The sequence below is a fragment of the Serinus canaria genome, chromosome 1, assembly GCF_022539315.1.
Source record: "Serinus canaria isolate serCan28SL12 chromosome 1, serCan2020, whole genome shotgun sequence".
Taxonomy (NCBI): Eukaryota; Metazoa; Chordata; class Aves; order Passeriformes; family Fringillidae; genus Serinus; species Serinus canaria.
In genome coordinates, this window is record NC_066313.1 from 5,456,354 (window position 1) to 5,476,735 (window position 20,382).

At 40.5% G+C, this 20,382-nt stretch overlaps 1 long non-coding RNA gene across 1 annotated transcript in view; it reads left to right on the forward strand.

The window, feature by feature from the left end:
• Positions 1-20,075, forward strand: part of LOC127060249 (uncharacterized) — a 44,213-nt gene extending 24,138 nt beyond the window's left edge. Inside the window, exon 3 of the long non-coding RNA XR_007779057.1 lies at positions 19,958-20,075. This is a non-coding gene — a long non-coding RNA (uncharacterized LOC127060249). The remainder of the gene's footprint in view (positions 1-19,957) is intronic.
• The last annotated feature ends 307 nt before the right edge of the window (positions 20,076-20,382 follow it).

Below are 20,382 nucleotides of genomic sequence, written 5' to 3' on the forward strand. Positions count from 1 at the left end.
TGGATAGGTGAAACATGCTAGTCTGAGAAATGAATTTTCTTGGAGAGATCCATCTCACATTTAACCAGGTGAACTTCTCAGTGTTGTTTCTGACCATGCTGCCAAGTGGTGAAACATTGAGATTGTTCTAAAGAGCAACAAATGCCCAATAATGGGCCACCTTTCTCATGTTGAATAGCAACCAGAGACCTTCCAGTGTAGCCATCTACTGCCTGCCTGCCTGTGCAGCTGGATGCCATTTGGAGATAAGCTAATGGATGTATTGGAAGTTATGTCTCTGAGGAGCATTTCTATACAGAAATTGATCCTGTAGTAGTAAATATCAGGAAAGGGACTTGGAGCTTTGTGGGAGAGGTATAAATATCCTTGGATCTGCAGATATGATGCCTTCTGCCTTCAAACTGAGCTGAGAAGCTTTGAATGCTCTGGGCTAAAGGGTGCCTCTGCATGTGCCTGGAGGGGCTGCACACACCATTGTGGTGGTGTCAGCAGACTCCAGTCCTGCTGTTCAGTTCTTCTTTGTGCCTGCCCTCTCCTCACAATCCTCTGAAAAGTGCCAAAGTATACCAAATAGAGCAGGAAAACTGATGGAGGATGAGGTCCTAAAGGAAGGTGGTAAGCTATGGGAGTAAAAATTATTATTTCAGTCACATCACAGAAAATAGCAGGTCCAGTTTAAGATAGTGCATGTTCAAGTCAGGTTTCTTGAACCCTGAGGCATCCTGTTTGCTGCTTAATAGATATGTGCTGCACTAAGGAGCTTTGCAAGGATGTGGCAAAACAAAACAACTGTTTAGCACATGGAAGATCAAACTGATCCTTGGTGTATGAAAGTTAATGTACAACAGAAGGAAAAATGTGTGCTGTTTACATTCTTTTTTACTGGCTTCAGTCCACAAATAACAAATGGTTTGCCACCATAAAGGAACATAATTGCCAGCAGGTTGTGGAAAGAACAAGGGAAATAATGACAGTCACCCTCAGTGTGGTGTGCAGCCACCTGGAAAGCAGTGTGTGCTTTCTTAGCCTGCTGCTGACGAGAGTGTGGAGATGGAGGTGGAAGAAGCAAAAATAATTAGTGGTATGGAAAGATTCTGCTAAGAGGAGGTGTGCAGAGTCTGGGAGCATTCTACTGGAGAGAAAATGACTAAAAGAATCACTGAAGAAAGCTCCGAATTGGATTGTGTATTGTTGAATTGCTGGGCAATGGAAGTATTAACACTCTTCTCTCCCCCACCCTCTCATGACTGCAGAATAACCCTTTCAGTTACGTGGACAGTCACTTTGTTTATTCAAGAAATGTGGCAGGAAGTCCTCAGGATCCCGGGCAGCAGGTGAGGATAGTTGGAGGGGAAACATGGTCACAGAAGTGGAATTTGAACCAGTGACATAAGAGTGCTCCTGCAAACAAGAGCTGCAGCAGCACTGTGGGTTGGCACAGCACTGATGATTGTCTGAGATGTACCTGGTGTCTGTGGTTTTGTTGGCTAAACCTCACAACCTCTGTGATCTGCAGCTTCTCTGGAAGTGGCACTTCCAGTGCCTCATGGCTGGATGTTGCCTCCTGCTTCTTGGCTCTTCCAACCTGGAGGGCTCAAACCAGGCTGAAAGCTGCTTGCATTTTGTAACTTTATTTGAATTGCATGTTAAATGGAGGGAAAGTTCCTTATTTGGCTAATGCCATAATCAGATGAGGCTTTTTTTCCTCTAAATTACCTTTTAATAAAGTAATTTCTAGTTTAGAAATGTGAGGGTAAGTGGTTTCAAAGCTTGTGCCTGTGGAGTTGCTGTTTAGCATGGCCAATGCTGCTACAAGTTGATGAAGGATGTTCCTACAGACGTGTGAGAAGTTATAGGAAATGTTAGCCTCAAGGTACTTCAGGAATTGCTGACTTGTTCATTGACTATAGCTTGGTTGAAAGCCAGAGAAGACATGTAACCTTTTTTGACTGTGTTTGTAATTTTTTTTTGAGAGATGTGAGTGATTTTTTGGCAGGTGTAGTTTATTAGCTTCAAACAAAAAATCAATATTTTATAGAAGAGAATAAAAGGCCTCCCAAAAACCTCTGAATATTTCAATGGCAATTACAGGACTTTTTTTGTTTTGCTTTTACATTCCGTGTAGGTAAGAATGATGTTTGTTTACACACTGTTGCAAAACAAAAGACATTTTCCCTGTTTCTGATGCTGCTTAACAAGATGGTAATGGCATTTGTCTTTGAGTTTCTATCAGAGTAGTTCCTGGTATACAAAAGAGTTAATCAGCCAAATTACTTAATGGCACATGAACACTTCTGTGACAGAACAGCCAAATCCAGTATCTAATTTTTCTAAAGCTTCTCTTCATGTCCACACAAAAGATATCACTTTTAATGTTTTATTTCATGATTCATAACTGCTTAGGAAGCAGTGTTCTTGGTGGTGCAGTCCATTTAATAACACAGCTGCCTGCTGCTCTGATGTGTATGTAATATGTGCATCATATTGTGGACTTTGCTCTGGAGCACTGAGAAAATGAGATAAGAATACATTGTTAGTGATAAACTTAACTACCCCTGTATTAATAACACCTGTATTGTCAGGGCTGCTGTATAAATCCATTTGACCTACTTCTACCCATAAAGCCACAATAACAATCTGTAATGCTGCTACATAAACATACTGGCTTCTCATGACTAGCTGCTGTTAACAAAATTCACTGAAGACATTTCTTTAGCATAAGTTGTACTTATATACTGCAGCTGAAAGCTGCTTTAAGACTGAACATCTGTTTACAATTGCTTGTGCTTTATTACAGCTGTGTGGAGAGCATTGTGAAACATATTTCAGCACTGTCTGCCTTGCACCATCTTATGAGGTGTTTGTTTTTGGAAGCTGAAAACAGCCTGACCCCCTGATACCAAGACTTGCCTAAGAGGGGTTGGCTTTAGCCACAGGGCTAAATTTGCTTATCAGTTCATTTGTTTGCTCTGAGAGAGGCTGGCTGACCAGCCAAATGGGAGTTTTAGAGTGGTGGAGGAACCCTCCTGGTTCTGCTCCCGTGGGTGGTAGGGGGGCCACTGGCAGTCACCTGTGAGGATGGGCAGGGACTCTGGGCTGTGGTACCCCTTGGAAAAAAGGGCAGGGATTGCTGGGAGCCCTCCCTCAGAAGGTGTTCAGCCATGGTTAGAGAGCAGTGGTGGGCAGGCAAGGATGGGGTGAGCTGCCTGGGGCACTGGTATTTGCTCTCCTCAGGAGGAGTGTTTGCTGTGGCACAGCCTAAGGCAGTTCTGGGGGCTGAGCCAGCTGTTCTGGGCAAGTACTCCTCTCCTGTTCTCTGCAGAGCTTGTGCTATTCTACCTCTCACCCTCCTCCAGTGGAAGCAGGATCACTATAAAACATGTGGCTTCTGCATCTTCAAATTTACAGAATCCTTTTTAACCTGTTCAAAAGTAGGTTTTTACTAGAGTAGTACTTTTAGCTTTTCCTAAGTTATAGTTAAGGTGTATCAGAGGAGCATGGAAAGTATTTACTTATATCATTTATTCTGTAAAATGCATAAGGGGCAATATAACTCAAAACTGATGAACACACTAGGCATTCTGGCCCTAGAGAATTGAAACAGTTCAGTTATGTTGCCTGTAGTAGATGGTTCATAGAATTTTTTAAATCGTGGATGTTTTATGCCTTTAAAGTGCTCCAGTGTTTGACTAAGATGCTAAGACTCCTCACAGGAATGCAAATATCATCTATTATTTGTTTTCTTATTTTAGCACCCCATCTCTCTCTCTCAATAAACACAGAAAAAACCTTTTTTTGTTTTATGGTAAGTACTTAATGTCTCAGGAAGAAAATAGCAACACCACAAACCCGAGGAAATTAATAAATACCTGACTTATATGGTGTTTCCTCTGCATCTAGAGGAGAAGAGCTCCAGCTACAGAAATCTTTTTCCTGGTATTGCTGAGTGGCAAGGGTTGCTATTGTGTATGATGTGGCTTCTGCATGAGTAATGTCATTACTTGCTGTGCCACATGGCTCTGCACTTGCCTGAGGTGAAAAGATTTGGGCTGAGATTGTTGAGATTATATTCACAAGATCAAGACTGAAAGCCAGAAAGGAGACACATGGAAAATTGTGCCTTGAAGGTTTTTGTAAGACCCATTGCTGTAGCAGCAGAGTGCCTGTGCCTTTAAGAGCTGTGGAACACATATTGCTCTTGCTGTGTGAATTCACTGTAGCATCAGTATGAAAGAGAACTTTGGAAAAAGCCTTTCATCTGAAAGCATGGTCTGACTCTTGAGAAGCATTGAAAACCCTCAATCCTTCTCAGAATCATGCAGACAGAGGACGTGCTTGAGTGGCACTGTGATGGTGCCCACTGAGCTGTGTGACTCCTGCCATGGGAAGTTATGGAAACTAAAAGGTGAAGGAATTCATGGGGGTGAGGGAGAGACTGTCAAGGATTATTCAATGCAAAATACCAACACTGCTTTTTCAGAAAGTTTTTGTACCAAACAGCAGCAGTACTTGCTCATAGGAAAATGTGCACAGCCATGTCCTGGCTTGGTGCTCTTTAATCATTAATAATGGTTAGTAGTGCCAACAGGCAGTGAGGGCAGGGACCTCTTATACTTGACCTGATTTAGTGTTTAATTCTCCTCTGTTTAAGTTAAAACAAGCTTAAAATGTGCTATTTCACAATATCTTGCTTAGCTGAGCTGGTAGCAGTCAGTTCCCCAGATCTTTGAGCGACTGCTTCATGATTACAAAAAATTGATATTGAGATCCCATCATTGCATTGATCTGTTGAGAGAAGCCCTGTTAACCTTTTAACCTCTATGGAATTGCCAGGTTGCTGCCTCTTCTAACTCATTGCATTACAAAAATTGAGTTTCATATGTAAGTGCTAAGTACCTTTCAGGGTACCAAGCACAAATTTAATACTCTCACTATAAACTAAATATTTGTAATAAGTTTGCAAATAGTTTCTCTTGCTTCAATTACTTGTCATACTGGCAAAATTACAGGTTCTTAAGGCATTGCTTCAGCTTTTCCTGACTCCAGTGGCTGAGGTCTTATTTTTTTTCATAACAGCAATAAAAGCATCTCTAATTTAATGAAACCAAGGTCTGTAACAAAACATTGTACCTAAAATACTGGTGGGCAAAATACTGATGAGACACTCTGAACACTTTCCTCTGAGCTCTCTATAGGAATGTGGGGAGTTGCAGACCTGAGGGACAAATGAGTTTGTGTTAGGACAGCTGTTTGGAGATGGTGAATTCTGTGTAATATGGCTATGCATATGAAGAGCATTGTCTCCAGCAATTGTGGAGACAGCACACAAAATCTGTTTTGAAATTATTCAGCACTGGGCCTGTGAGACTTTAGCAAAGTCTTGGTACAATAGGAACAATATAGAGGACTATTTTTCTTCTCATTTTCTCAAGTCTCACATTCCAGGACAGACTGCGCTGTACTGCTGCATTTCTACATGGCTGAGCTTGAATCTCTCCACTTCAAACACAAGACATGGTTTTCATCTGAATTGTGACAACCAGAATTGAGCAAGGCTCAATTAGGGGAGGCCAGGGTGGATGTGTGTAGAACTGATGGGTTTAGGTAGCTTAAAAAAAAGGCAGCAGTAGGGAAGGGAGCAAAGTAAAAAATGGGAGAGACCAAGGAAGAGGCAATGCCTGCTGCTTTCCCTCTTGCACAAGATTCTGTGCATCCTGCCTAACTCACCTTATAGCAGTGCTTTTTTCCCTGGTTTCACTTCCAATTCTAGCACATCCCATTTCTGATCCATATTGTCCCCTGTTTCCTGACAGGGTAGGATCCTTCAGCCTTTGCCTGCCAGCTGAGTTTTGATCCTGTTTTCTTGCTCATCCCTTCCCCAGGTGGTCATTTTACTACTCCATTGTTTTCTCCCCATCCTTCTCCTTCAGTCTTACTCCAGATCTGTATTTTCCTTCTCTTTTCCAAGTGGCTTTTTCTATTCTTCATCCTCACCATCACTGTTTTTCTCTTGGCTATAGGACTGAGTCTGTACCTGATCCTAAGCAAATGTTTGCATGTTTGTGCACTGAGATGTGCCTGAGGAGGTTTGAAAGAATGGTCGTGTAGATATTTTGGAAACATCAGTTTCAGTATCTGACCTAGAAACTACCTCAGTCTGCCAAAGCAAGATGGAACAGCAAGTTAAATTTTATCTGCTTGGTGAAAGCTGGGCAAAGGGGAAAAAAATATGCTGTTTTCTTTTTCTGATGCTTAAAAAGTTTTGGTTTTCTTTTTGCGCTGTAGCGTTTGAACAGACTGTTCATTGAACCCTTCAGCATCCTGTCTCCTTAATTTATCTGAAACATTGTGCAGCTCTTTCTTGTCTTTGTGCACTTGCCATGGCATCTAGTTACTTCTGTCCCTGGTGTGATACTGTAGGTTGTTAGAAGTGAGACTTCTTTACTAGGTAATACATGACACAGGGCAATGCAGGAGAGGGGAGAAACTGTCAAAATTTGCAGTGTGATCCTATCACTACTGTCTTTTGGGGTTTGTAACCACTGCACTATGCTCACTCACACAGTCCCTCTGCAGAACCCCCAAAAAACAGTTGTGCTTATGACCCTGCCCTTTTTAGAAGGTCTTTACAGATCATCACTTTAGGAGCAGATATGGGGACCCCCAAGCTTTTCTTTTTTAATGAGTTCCAGGAAAAGTTATTTCCCTTTTGCACAGAATGCCTCATGCCAGGGTTCTGTGCTGGTTTTGTATCATTATAGATTCCATAAGTGAAACTGAAGCTGTCATTCTGTGGTAGCTGTACCTTCAAGGCATTGAATATTCTGAAAATTGTGATTTAATGTTATTCTGAGGCACAGAATCTCCAATAAAACTGTGTACTGTGCAAAAAAATATACAAATAGGAGGGTTTCTGTATATTGGAAGTGCATTGTTCTGGTGAAAGTGTTGGCAGCTTTCCTGCAATATCTTTATGACAGAATAAAAGCAGGGGACCTAAGAAGTCCTCTTGAAAGGTCACCTTCCAGCTGCTTGGAAATGTGCCTGGCATGGCTGCAAACAATTCTACTCATAGATATGACTCCCACCAGCAGAAGAAAAGCCTGCCCTGAGGGAAGGGAAGCCAATGGTGAAAACTCCTGGACCACAGGAAGCTGGAAAGATTTTCCATTTCCAAAGGAAAAATAAGTCACTAACTTGCCTGTGACCTATGGGCATCAGAGGGTGCGTCAGTTTTTGCAGCATGAAGCTCAGCAAGTTCTCAGCCCTGTTCCTACAGGTGACCCTGACCACACACAGGTAGTTGATGTATCTTCAATCTCCCTTTAGTCACATTAAGTGTGTCCTTCCCAGATGGTGAATTTAGAAATCTTTTATGCAAATTATGGGTTTGAAGTAAAAAATCAGGGAATAAAGTTTCTTATTTTTCTCCATAGTGAACTTTACTTGCCATAGTCATGGAATAATTTTTTTTCATGAAGCATCATTAACACTTTTATAAGGTGTCAAAAATCAATGAACCTTTAAAGAATCTTTTTTTTCAGCAACATGAAAACACTAATATGCTCAAGCCTACTTTTCAATTGCAGAAGATGAATCTTTCAGTTTTGTTTCATCATCTCCTTGAAAACAGATAAATTTTCTGATTCAAGAAACTTCCTGGACTGGATCCTTTGTATTAAATTTTTAATTTTAAAAATGTGCTTAAAGAAATAGATAAATTTTAGATAAATTTTAGTCTGGTATGTGCATAGAGACTAGGTTCTTTTGTTAAGGATTGTTGCTTTAAACTAACCTGTAGGGCTTTTGTTTATTCTGGATGATTTCCTGGTAAAAGTTCTGTTCTCTTTGGTTTGTGGTGGAAATATCACAATCAGGGCAAATAACTTTATGAATATTTTTTTCTCCCTAACTAAAGTTTTGCTTTACCTGACATCCTGAACTTCATAGCTATTAAAACAACTTTGAGTGCTGGGATCAAAGGAGTGACCTGCACTCTGAACTCGCATTTTGTGGCATCAAGTCAGCTGGACTTGGTCGTGTTTCAGGTTGAGAGACTTTAAATGCACAAAACAATTTATCAGGGCAAGCTTTGTCCTTGAGCAGAAAACTTTTTCATTCTTATGAATTTTGGTTTTGCATTATATCACATCTTCCTGCCTCTGTATTGAGTCTTTGTCTATATTTTTATCAGCAAATGGTTAGAAATGCATAGATACTGGGTGCAACCAATGATTTGGATTCAACTCTAAAAAAATACCCTTAATGTAACTTTGCTCAGAAAATGCATCTGTGTGGGCTGTTGCATTATCCAAGGTGTCACAGACAGGAGGGAGTGTAGTGATGAGGACAGATATATATTCTGACCTGAAACTGTCCTGGCTGTCAATTTTCTCAAACATAGGGTATGGGTTCATTAAAGAAAGACAGGAAGGTCTACATTTATCTAATCATTAGGTTTTTTAAAAGTATAGCTGTACACTCTAATTTCCTGTTCAAATATTGCATGCCCAGTTTAATTTACCATCCTTGAGTAAATTTTATTTCACTAGCTCTAGTTAAACCCCAAGACATTTAACTATTATGAAAGCATATAGTTGATATTTTAGAAAACATCAGTTCAGGTTAGGTTGATACATTGGGGAGAGAGGGAAATGTCACTGATTGGTAAAAGCACTATTTTCTCTTCAGATGCAATTTCACAGTTCTAATACCAGGGAAATACTCTTTTGATTCATGGAAAATAGAAATATCAGAAGTCAAGTTTCATAGTATGTCAGTGAATGGTACAAAGCAATGTTTTTCAGCAGCACTTCTGTTCTTTTAGAGAGAAGTCTCTATTTTTTTTTCCAAAATCAAATTAAAGATGATGTGTTCTTTATCAAGATCCTTCCAGCTCTATCAAAAATAGACATTCAAGACAGTGGCTTTCTGAGCTTCAGTGGCAACCTGCTGGAAGGTATGGGAGGGCTGGAGGAAAATGGTTTAGTTCTGTGAAGCCACTGATCCCTTTCTTATGGAGACTGCACTGCATTTTTGATTTTGCACAGGTCTTCATAGGGCAAGTTCTCCACCTTCCATTCTTTCTGGGCTATTTTAGCCTGCTCTGTGCATGGCATGAAGAAGAGGAATACACCTGCTGAAAATACCACTCCTCAGCTTATATTTGGATTGTATTTAGTGGAGTAATTTTTCTAGGTTAAAATTGCTGAGTAATTGCTGCTGTGAGGGTTGCTCTGCAATGTTGTAGCTGAAGACTCATATAGGACTTCTCTGAGGTTTTCCCCATTGAAAATGATTTGAGAATCTCATTGCAAATAAAATGCTTGAGATAGATGCAACATCTCTGAAAAGACACTTGTGGAACTTTTCTTTTAAAAAAGAAGATTCAACTGTTGTTAGAAAAAAAAGCAAGGAAAACTGTTAGAGAGGCATCTTCCCCTTTTTATCCTCACAAGGAAATGTTTGATGACTGTACTCTGTTCAGAGAACAAGTTTATGGAGCGTTTGCTTCAGCTAAGTAAAAATTGCAGAAGATGGATGTCTGTGTTTAAGTGGTTCACGTTGTGGTCATGTTTCCTGATTCAGTATCATTTAAAGGGCTCACTGGCTGCCTCTGATATTTCCTTAAGTCTTTGTGTCATTGAAAAGGTGAACGCTAAAGCAAGAAAACTGAATTTAACTCAGTGGGAGGTTTTAACCAGAAGTATGTTTAAACTAAACATTCTGAAAATTCCTCTTCCCCCTTCCTCCACTCTTCATTATAATTCTCTTTTATTTAAATGATCTCAAAGTGCAGCCTCGTGTGTGTGTTTCCTTGCCAGGATATCCTGGGACTGTGAACCCAGGAGCAGAGGAAGATTTTACATAACAGGCAATAAATTCAGAGAGAACCTCTTTTGTGTTGTGAGCCATGCTCAACAACAGAAAAAAGCTGACCTCGAGAAGATACCTGGTCATGTCCCTTTATTTATGGATAGCTGTGGGTGGGTTGAAAACCCTTGGAATTACAAGCTTTGCTGTTGGGCAAAGCAGTGTGAGTGTGATTGTAGGAAAAGGGCATTGCCCATCTTCCTTCCCCGTGGAGTGGGATTGTGGAAAAAGGGCATTGCCCATCTTCCTTCCCTTGACCTGAAGATTTTACTAGTTTGTATTTTATTTCTCTGGTAGTGCAGTGTAGCAAAGGAGGGAATCTTCCCCACAACAAAACTGGACAATGACAACATTCAGTTTCATGTCTGAGACAAAAATGTACCTCAAATATATCTGCAGTCCCCAAGTGGCTGTTCATTTTATTGTTGCTCACCCTTGGACTGAGGCACATGCTGCTGTCCTTGTTCCAGAGACAGTGAATCTGGAGGTTAGTTAATGTCCATGTGGTGCCGCTTTCTCCTTCTCACCATGCTCAGGCATTCCTATGAATGACTGGGACTGCATTTTCAGGATTCATGCTGGAAATGCCTAAATTTGCAGATTCCCATATTTTCTTTTTGTTTACTTAAACAAACCAAATCTTCATCCCTGTGTCCCTGCAATATCTATCCATCTTGCAAGCTGAAGATCCAGTCTGGGTTTTTGCCATTTTCTACCCCAGCCCTGATCCTCTGATGTTTCTTTCAGTCTTTGCCATTGAAAAGGTGAACACTTAAAGTAAGAAAATGGAATTTGATTCAGTGGGAGAATTGCCCCCCCCATTCCGTATCCCAGTTGAAATCCAGTCCGGGTTTTTCCCCATTCCATATCCCAGCTGAAATCCAGTCCGGGTTTTTCCCCATTCCATATCCCAGCTGAAATCCAGTCCGGGTTTTTCCCCATTCCATATCCCAGCTGAAATCCAGTCCGGGTTTTTCCCCATTCCATATCCCAGCTGAAATCCAGTCCGGGTTTTTCCCCATTCCATATCCCAGCTGAATTCCAGTCCGGGTTTTCCTCCATTCCCAGTTCCAGCCCCAATCCATTCTGGATCCTTATCTATTTCAGTGTCCAGCATGTTTGCTATTCACCTTCAGCTTTAAAACATTTTTTTTAATACAACTATAGGCTTATGAAGTGTTTTGAGTCAGCTTTATGATCTATTAGAAAACAAACCTGTTTTAACTTGGGGTGGGTGATCTTTGCCTTACTCTCCAAGGCAGCACAACATGATGTGCACTCTTCTTCCCAGTTAATTGATATGTTAATTGATATGTTGATTCCTGTTAAGGATACTTGGTGGTGAGATACATTTTCACTACAGGTAGGGAGGAGGGGTTCAGATGTGCATTTTTCTGGTAATGCAGCTTTAGATTGTGATGTGCAGGTTCTTATCCATTCCTTGTCTCAGGACTTGAAAAAATTGTGGTTTTTACAATTATGGTAGTATGGGATGTATGCTAAACTTAGAGCAGCTACTTAATTTACAAAACCCAGTTACTCTACCTCAGTTAATCTTCCTGATGTAGCTATTCAGCTTGTGCTGCCTGCTTTAGCTTGGACAGCACTTCATTCCAAGTGTGTAATCTGAAATGATAGTTGAAAAAACTATGTACTGTATTCTTTTTAAGGATTCTGAAGTTATTGATCATATTTTGGCTTGTTTTACCTTTGGAGTGAAGAGATTGTCGATTTTCTATATCCCTAAGCTACTTTTGTCCTTGAAATCTGAAGGTTGTTTACAATTCCTGATACTCAGATATTTTCCTGCTGCTTCGGATGAGGAGGGTAAGGGTTCTGGGATGAATTAGTTTTCCCCTAGATGTGTTAATACACATAATTGAACTGACTTTCTGTAGCTTCTAGGGAAAGTGCAGTGGGTTTGCTTCATTTACTACGCTCAGTTCCAAAAGAGCTTGTGCAGAACAGAGGTTATTCTAAAACTCTGCCTGGCTGCATCTTTCCCTTTGAGCCTTGGGGAATGCCTGTGCTTGAGGCAGGTGCTGAATCAGGCCCCACTTGTTCAGCACCATGTGTTGTTGTGGACTCTGTGTGTCCTCCAGAGACAGGATGCTGCTGTGGGCTGGTGGAAGCCCAGAGCTGCATTCCCACCTGGATCTGATATAGTAATGCTTTGTCCTTACCCAACACTTTGTTCTGCTGTTGTCTTTTACTTTTCTCTCCTTTCCTCTCCCACATCCAGGTTGGTACTGAATCCTGCCAGTGGTACTTAATACTAGTACATTAGTGCTCTGTTGACATCCTAGGATCTGTTCAGACCCACAGCTTTGTCAGCAGCTATCATGCTGCTAAAAACAGCCACCTCCTAGTGCTTCACTTTCCTGGCTTTTTCCCTCAAGATTTGACATCATATGTCTTCTGGATATTGTTAATGCCAGTTCTTTATATAGCAATTGCTGGGTGAAGTCAGGTGGTTTCTTCTCAGTTTTTTTTTTTTTAATAAAGTGCAAGTTGGATATTACCAGAAATCTAGTGAAGTTGCAAAAAGGCAGATATTAAGGGACTCATCTGGTATTTTTGCAAAGAGCTCATGGTGGGGAGGGTGCATAATACAGATATTGCAACTTTCAGAACCAAAAATGCCAGCTTTTTGACTGTCTGATTATGGATGCCCAGTTGACATGGACATATGCTCTGATTTGATAGTGATTTTCATTGAAACAGAAAAACCCCAACTTGGTGCTAAGTCACCTGGAGTTAGAGACAATTACAGGTTCCTCCATGTTGCTTTAATGGGATATGAAGTAATTTGGGATAGGTCTGTCCTTGGTGAGAGAAGTCTGTGATACTTTAGAGGTGATAATCCAGGCACTACCTGAGAAGTTGCTGTTCTCTTAATTAAAATCCCAGCTTTCTTCCATGGTAAACTGATGGTGATGGTGACTTTGGTTTAAAATGAATAAATACAAAGCCTTAACCTTTGACAGAAATGCTTTGAATGACATTTCAATGTCCTCTTTGGCTGCCCTGCCTTGAGGGTGTAGTGTTTGGGATAAGAGTGTTTGAAACAGAGTGAAGTGGATCTCATCTCAGGAGAGCAGAAATAATATTGCTGTATGTAGGTGCTTTGGGCAGCCACAAGTGTGGCTGGAAATACCACTCCTCAGCTTATACTGGGATTGTATGTAGTGGAGTGATTTTTCTAGGTTAAAATTGCTGAGTAATTGCTGCTGTGAAGGTTGCTCTGCAATATTGTAGCTGAAGATTCATATAGGACTGCTCTGAGGTTTTCCTCATTGATAATGATGCCTACTTTTGATTGATAGCTACTTTTAAACTAAAGGATAACATTAAGGATAAAAGTACCTTCTTTCATGCTAAAATCTTGATAGCTTTCTTATTTAAGTATAGATATTTAAATCAAATAACACAATTATATGTATATATATATATATATATATAAATATCAAAATAACCCTGCCTTGAATAACTGTACAGACTTGTCAGGTGGCTCCTGGCTTGTCAGGGGCTTCCAGTACTGGCTCACCTCCTACAGGATGTCTTGTGTTGGCTTAAAATTGTTACAGAGTGAAAGCTCTGTCCTTGAGCCAGACATCTTGCTAATTAATTATCTTTGCTTTCTATAGTAAGTACCTTCATGTAAAATGGAATAGTTGCCTGTAGTTTCTAAAATTTGGAAGGTAGATTTAAAGCCCTTTATTACCAGAATTCTTTCCATCAGTCAGTGCAATTCAATCTGCCTTGATCCATCTTTAGGTTAAACTATACAGGTTTAACCTGTACCTTTTGTTGTCCTGCTAGTTCAGTGAAATGACACCTCTTTCTATTTGAATCACAAAGTGTAAGCATTATATTTTCATTTTCTGCTTAATTATAGGGGATTTTTGTCCATGCTTTTCTGCATTTTCTGGTGCAGAAAGTGCTGTGAGAATTTAATAATAATAATAATAATAAAATCCAAATTCCCTTAACTATTTTTTTCTTTCTGTTCCCTGGTATTGAGATGTACCTTGAGGCCTGAAAGAAATAAATGTTAGTGTCATCTAAGCTGACAGGTGAGCTATGATGGAGGTGTCAAGTAGAAGCTGCTGTTCCTGTTAGTTATGTACAAAGTCAGATAATCTGGTATTTGGGGAGTACAGCTTGTGCAAAAACTTTCCTAAGTATAATGAGAGAAATCAAAATCGTCTTAGACCTTCAGCAGTCCCCACTCCACAAACTTAGAAAAGGCAAAAGAAGACAGACTGCTTGATGATGGGAAGAGGTGGGTGGAAAAGCATTTAACTAGAAGGCAGGAGATGAGGATTTTCTGAGCTGAACAATATGATGTCCCTGTGCTCACAGGGTGGAAGGCAGCCTTGCAGCAAGCAAATGCCTGTTTTATTGACCTCAATTAACATTCCTTCTGCTTGTGCCAGGAATGGGTTTTGCTCTTCAAGCCTCCTAGGTGCGCATTAGGTGAAGAGCAGACAAATGTAAGTGACCTCATTTTATCACTTGGATGTGGTGAATGCCTCAGAGCCCACCTTTAACTGAATGAGAAGGCTGGAATGAAGAGCTGTAGCTCTCTGTGTGGTCCATGGGGAGAACTGTACTCCTGGGCTGTCCCGAATTGCCCTCTGTGTGCTTCACAGATCACGTAGGAACATGGAATTACAGCTCAGCCCAGTGCCAGTGTGAACTTGCTCTTCATATGCAGTGCATCTCATGGCCAACCCCAAATTTGTGTCTTTTAAATTATTTTATAAAATTATTTCTGGTGCTCTTTTATAGGAGAGTTTTTTTTACAGTGAGATAACAAAAAACAAAAACCAGAAATCTCAAACTGAGTGTCATTTTGCCTCTGTAATTCTTGAGGAGAGACTGTACCTATAAATCACAAAATGTAATAACTGCAACCAGATAGAGCACTTGTGTAAGCTTCTAACCTAAAACTATAATCTTTGGTGGCCTAAAATTCAGGTTAAACACTGTGCATATCACCATTATATGAATAGACTGGATCTGACAATAAGAAAAATGAATGCAAGTGCAGAGAAGGTCTTGAATCAATTTTCAATCTGCTTTTGTCTTGGTAATGCTTTTAACTGAAATTACACTGAAAGGTGTATAAATGTATTGCTGAAATACAGGTCATCTCTGAAAACTACCAGGTGGTAGCTTAGCTTTTCTCATCCAGCTTCCATATATTTGGAAGAGCTACTTTTTTTTTTTCACATGTAAACAGTTAGTTTTGGTTGCAAAATATTGAAATGCAGCAAGAAAATTATAGACAAATTTTTTGTTCTACTATGGGAATGCAGCAGTTGCACAAATAACTTGGATTCTCTCTCATACTTTAGTCCTGAATTATTTTCAACCCTCAGCCATAGTTACTTGTTTTATTTTGTTATTTATTTAATATGCCTTTAAATAGGTAAAAGAACTACAACAGGTAATATTCTTTACAACAGGTAAAAGAATTACAATTTCCTTCAGCATCAGCCTTGGCAAGTCCCAGATTTCTTAGCTAGAGACCCATGCCAATGTATGAAATCCCTGCTAACCATAGTTTCACAAGTCCGTGAACTTTCATTATCTTATCACTTTACACTTAATGAAGATGCAGACAGAAGTTAAAAATTAGTATCTTGCTCACGAATCTTGATTTTTCTTCCAAATACTTCCCTGCTCTCTCTGCCATTTAAGCTTATGTTGGACCCCAGCTTCTGTTAAACCTCTCCGATACCTTTTCTTTTACCCACGATTCACATTTGTTGTTTGCATTACAGAAAACTTAATTTCACTTAGACTTAATTTGATCCATCCAGATGGATTTCTTTTCAGTATGGATCATGGGAAAGGACAGAAAGAGATGCTTTCAAATTGCATCATATATAAAAAGGCTCCCTGTGGAGAAAGTCCTGGTTCCAAAAGATCTAATTTCTCCCATGGCTGATTCCCTCAGGTATTAAATACCTTTCTCTGTTGCAGTCCATTTGCCTGAGTGACATGGAATATCATCTTTGTTAGTTCACCTTACCCTCACACTTGATAAGAGTCACATCCAGAGATAAAGGACTGTGGTTTTCTCCCAGTTGTGTTGTCAATGCCTGGTTCCTTAGCAAGTAATCCCAGCTGGCTTTCTTACCCTCTAATTCCTCACTCTTGGCTCCGTTGTCTCGGTTTACAAGGACAAAAGCTGAAATCTTTTCATGTCTTCTGCAGTTTTCATTCAGGGATAGGGATCAAGTCATGGTCATCTCTTCTGTCTCCTCTTCTGGTTCTGATGATGGCCCTAAAAGTCACCCTTTTGATGGTCCTGCTTCTTCCTCCTCTTTAGCCTGCCTGTCCTTCTTGACTCTTTCTGGTAAAGCTTTTTTACTGAGTGGCTTTAAAATTCTCCACTGCTGTAATCGATCTGGAGGACAAAGAAGGAAAAAAGAGGGGGGATAAAACAAAAAGTGATGCACAATGCAACTGCTCACCTTGTGCTGACTGATGCCAGAACCCCCTTCCTGAACCCAGGCTGGCCACCCTTCTGGCTAACTCCCCTCAGGTTATATACTGGGTGTAATGTTCTGTGGTGTGGAATATTCCTTTCACCTTTGGGTCACCTGTCCTGGCTATACTCCCTCCCAGTTTTCTTTTGTGCACCTCCTCAGTGGCAAAGCATGAGACAAGGGAGGAAAAATTGTCCTTGACTTAGGATAAACATAACTTAGCAAAACCCCAAAGCATCAGTGTGTTGTTAACACCACTCTGAATCCAAAACTCAGAGCTGTGCCTGCTACTCAGAAGAAATTAATTCTACCCCACCTGCAACCAGGACAATATCCACCCCTGCTCTGCCACCTGAGATAGCTTTCACATCATGTCTCAGTTTGGGGGTTTTGTGTTTGGGTTTTTTTTTTTTTTTGGTATATATACAAAATAGATATAGACATTTAGCAAAGATACAGAGTTGTTTATCTCCCTCTTTGGAAAACTGCACTCAGAACACCTCTAATGACCGTGGCATTCTGCTTAATGAGCAAATGGAGTACTGGGCCATATCTGATAATGAAAAGGAGACAAGCTTAATTAACTTAGCACCCAACTAATCAGCAGTTAATGTAGCCCTGAAAATTGATAAGTTATTTAGTCTTGGAGGGCTGGAGTGTGTGTATAGAGAAGGGAAAAGCTGGCCTTTTTTATACCTTAAGCCAGAAGCAAATATAAATGGACAACAGAAATTGATGTGACCTAGAAGTTTCTGTCAGTGGCGTGCCCTTGATTCATGCTCTCTTCAGCCATCCAGAAACTGTTTATAGCTCTAGAATGAAGCTTTGTTAACTGAAATCCTGCAGGCAGTTTCTCTGGAGGATCTGTTGGATTATGAACAAAACAGCCCTGCCATATGTGGACCAGCAAGTTAGTTGGATTCACATGGAAATAAACCACCTAAAACAGTGTTTTTCAGTTTCCCCCATGTGAATATCCCAGAATAGCTCCTGGGATTTTATTCAAAGTAAATATTAAGTTACAGTGCCTTGCTGGATACCTGTAGATATCTCTGCCCTGATATTACTTGGATTTCACAGACAGTGATTCAGTACTAAATATAAGACAATTTCTTCCAAAATCTTTGCCTCTCAGTAGGGATTTTTCTGTTGCTCAGAGGAATGACTTAGTATTTGGAGCCCAAACAGTGATGTTTGAAGAGGCCATCAATTTAGTTCCCTGCACTGCAAGGGATAATCAATGGAAGTCTTGCTTCCACTGCTTTTGTTCAGAAATCACAGGTTAACAGAAGACTTAATACAGCAAGAATTCTCCTGTTCCACTTTTTCTATTTTATGAGAGCTGGCTTCTCTCTGGCAATTTTTTTTTTCTTAATTTTGAAATTTTAAATGGTTTTCACACAACATCTTGATCAGGAAGTTGTGATTAAGAGGATTTTTTTCCTGAGGATTTTTATATTTATTGGAAGAGCAGAGAGCTAAATGTGTTAAATGAAACAGTGGCTATGTGCCCTGAATCATGAGGGAACAGCAGCAGTGCTTGGATGCTGTTTCCATGGCCTTTGAGCTGCTGCCCTGACCCTGATTTTACCAGCAGATGTCTTTAGAGGATGCTGGACTCACCACACTTTTTATTCCAGGAAAGCAGTCCTGGGGAATTTCAGGCCTCCCAGTGGGATGGATGGGAGTGGGGAAGGTGAATCTTCCACCTCCATGTCAGGCCTGTGATTTCTTGCAGATGTAAATCCCTGTGGGTACAAACTTCTGCTTTCCTGTTGTTGAAAAACTGAACATCCCAGTATCAGGACTTTGTAGGGAGCCACTGTTCAAATGCAGAGGGAGTTTACATTCAACTTTCTCCTTTGTGTCTCTTCACCTGCTTGCAAATGCTGTCTGTCTGTAAAAATCATCACAGTTATAAAACAATGAATTTTATTTTAGAAAACAAAAGTGATTTTTTTAAAAATTGTGTCTGGGCTAGAATACTCCTCTCAGCTTTTGATTTATTTCAGTGCTATGATGTTTTGTTAGTTCAGGCTCTGCAGACCTGCCCTAAATATATTCTGTATATTTTGCTCCAAAAAATATCCTTGATCTGCCATCATCAAACTTTATTTAAATTGGCTTTTAACTTGATCACCCTACCTCATCTAATGCATCAGCTGTGAATCTTGACAAACTTCAGGGACTTGGGAATTTGTTGTGGAGCAAAGAGGAGCTTTGCCAAGCCCCTTCTGCAAAGCATCCTGTAGCCTCTCAAGTGACAGATTTTACTTGGCTGTGTTGGATTTCTGTGCAGTCAATAATGTGCAACAAAGGTATTGAGAAAGCATCCTGTCCTCCAAGATGAATGTTTATTTTAGTCATGTCTGAGGTTTCAGCTTTTTGTCAGATCAGGACTGCAGAGTGTACATAGACACTGACTGAATGGTTAGCAGGTGTTGTAAAGAATGCTAATGCAGTTGTTGTAGCAGTGGTGATCTGAGAACAAAAGCAAGGCCAGGATTGCATGCAGAAGCAGTACTTTTAGACTCACTGATGATTAGCTCTTTCCTGTAAAGTTTCCAGAGTAATGCATTTCTGTTATTAAAAATATTTGGAGCCCAGACTAGGGATTTTCTGTAAACACCTGTAAAGTTGCTTTAGGACAGACCTTGGAAGGAATCCAGAAGCAGCCTTTGTGTTTGTTGTTATTTTTCACCCACTCTGCTTTGCTAACAGTGGCTTTAACCAAGTCCCAGTGGATGTGGGAAGTGCTGGGCACTTTGTTCTCTGTGTCACTGAGTTAATAATGTGTGTTGTGGAGAAAGGCACTGAGGAAAACACAATGGTGTGCTTTTCTTAGATATTCCTAAGACTCTTTCTCTCCAAGTATTCTGTAGTGAACACAATATCCATCCTGCTCAGGGTGGTGATGGCCTCTCACCCAGCAGTGCTGCTGGTGCTTGCTGGACCCAAGGAAGCTGGTGTTTGTTGAGTGTGCTCTGCCAGACTCTCCTGATCCACCCTCAGTGGGCATTAATTTTGATCCTTATGGGTGAAATGGATTATGAAGGAGGAATTTCTGTATTGCCTTTGGTTGTTTATCACTTTGAACAGCCTGAAAATCATGTTGATTTCCTCTGATATTTGATGGTCTCAGATTGCAGGGCTGGCAAGGCTGTTGCTAGAGAGAATCTGGAAGGAGGGAAACACCTCCCCCTTCACTGCCACCAACATCCAGCTTTGGCACAGCTGAGCTGCATCTTTCTGCAATTTCCATGGTGCAGGAGGGCACTGGGCTGGGCTTGGGTGCCAGGCTGCTCCGGAGCACCCTTGGGAGGATACCCAGACTCAGCCTACACTAAGTTTGTTTCCTTGTCTTCCTGTAAGGCTTTCTTTAATGGAAAGTAGCATATCAAGGGAGCTGTGCCTCCTACAAGGACAAGAATACAGACATCAAATCTCTTGGATGCCTGCAGCATGCTGAGGTGGTCTTCTGCAGCAGCAGCTGATTTGAGATTAGAAATCAGATCTTTCTCAAATGGACTGATAATGAGGTGAGAATGAATGATTGATTGATTGCTTTTTCTTATTTCTAGGAGGACTTCCTTCTTCTGTGCTGTGGAAAAACCCCAAATATGCAGTAAGATAACAGGTAGGGAGGGTGCAAAAAACCCTCAAGTGAACACCTACTCCTGAAATGAGTGAGTTCAATGGTTACAGAGGTCTGATAAGGACTGAATTATAATTAACCCTTAGGTTAATATAATTAACCCTTCAGTGTCCAGGTTGGATTTGAGAGCTGCCCCATATGCTTTGCTCCCAGTAATGTGGTCTTTCTGTTTGCTTCACTTGGCTAAATGAGCAAAAGTCATTTCAATAAAAAGAGAGCCACCTGAACTCTTTAGAGGCAGCCCAGTTGCAGAGAGATATTTTTGTAGGTATGAAATCTTATTTAGAAAACTTACACGCAGTATCATTGCTTTAGAATCATATCCAAGTACATACATGTAAACATGTTTAT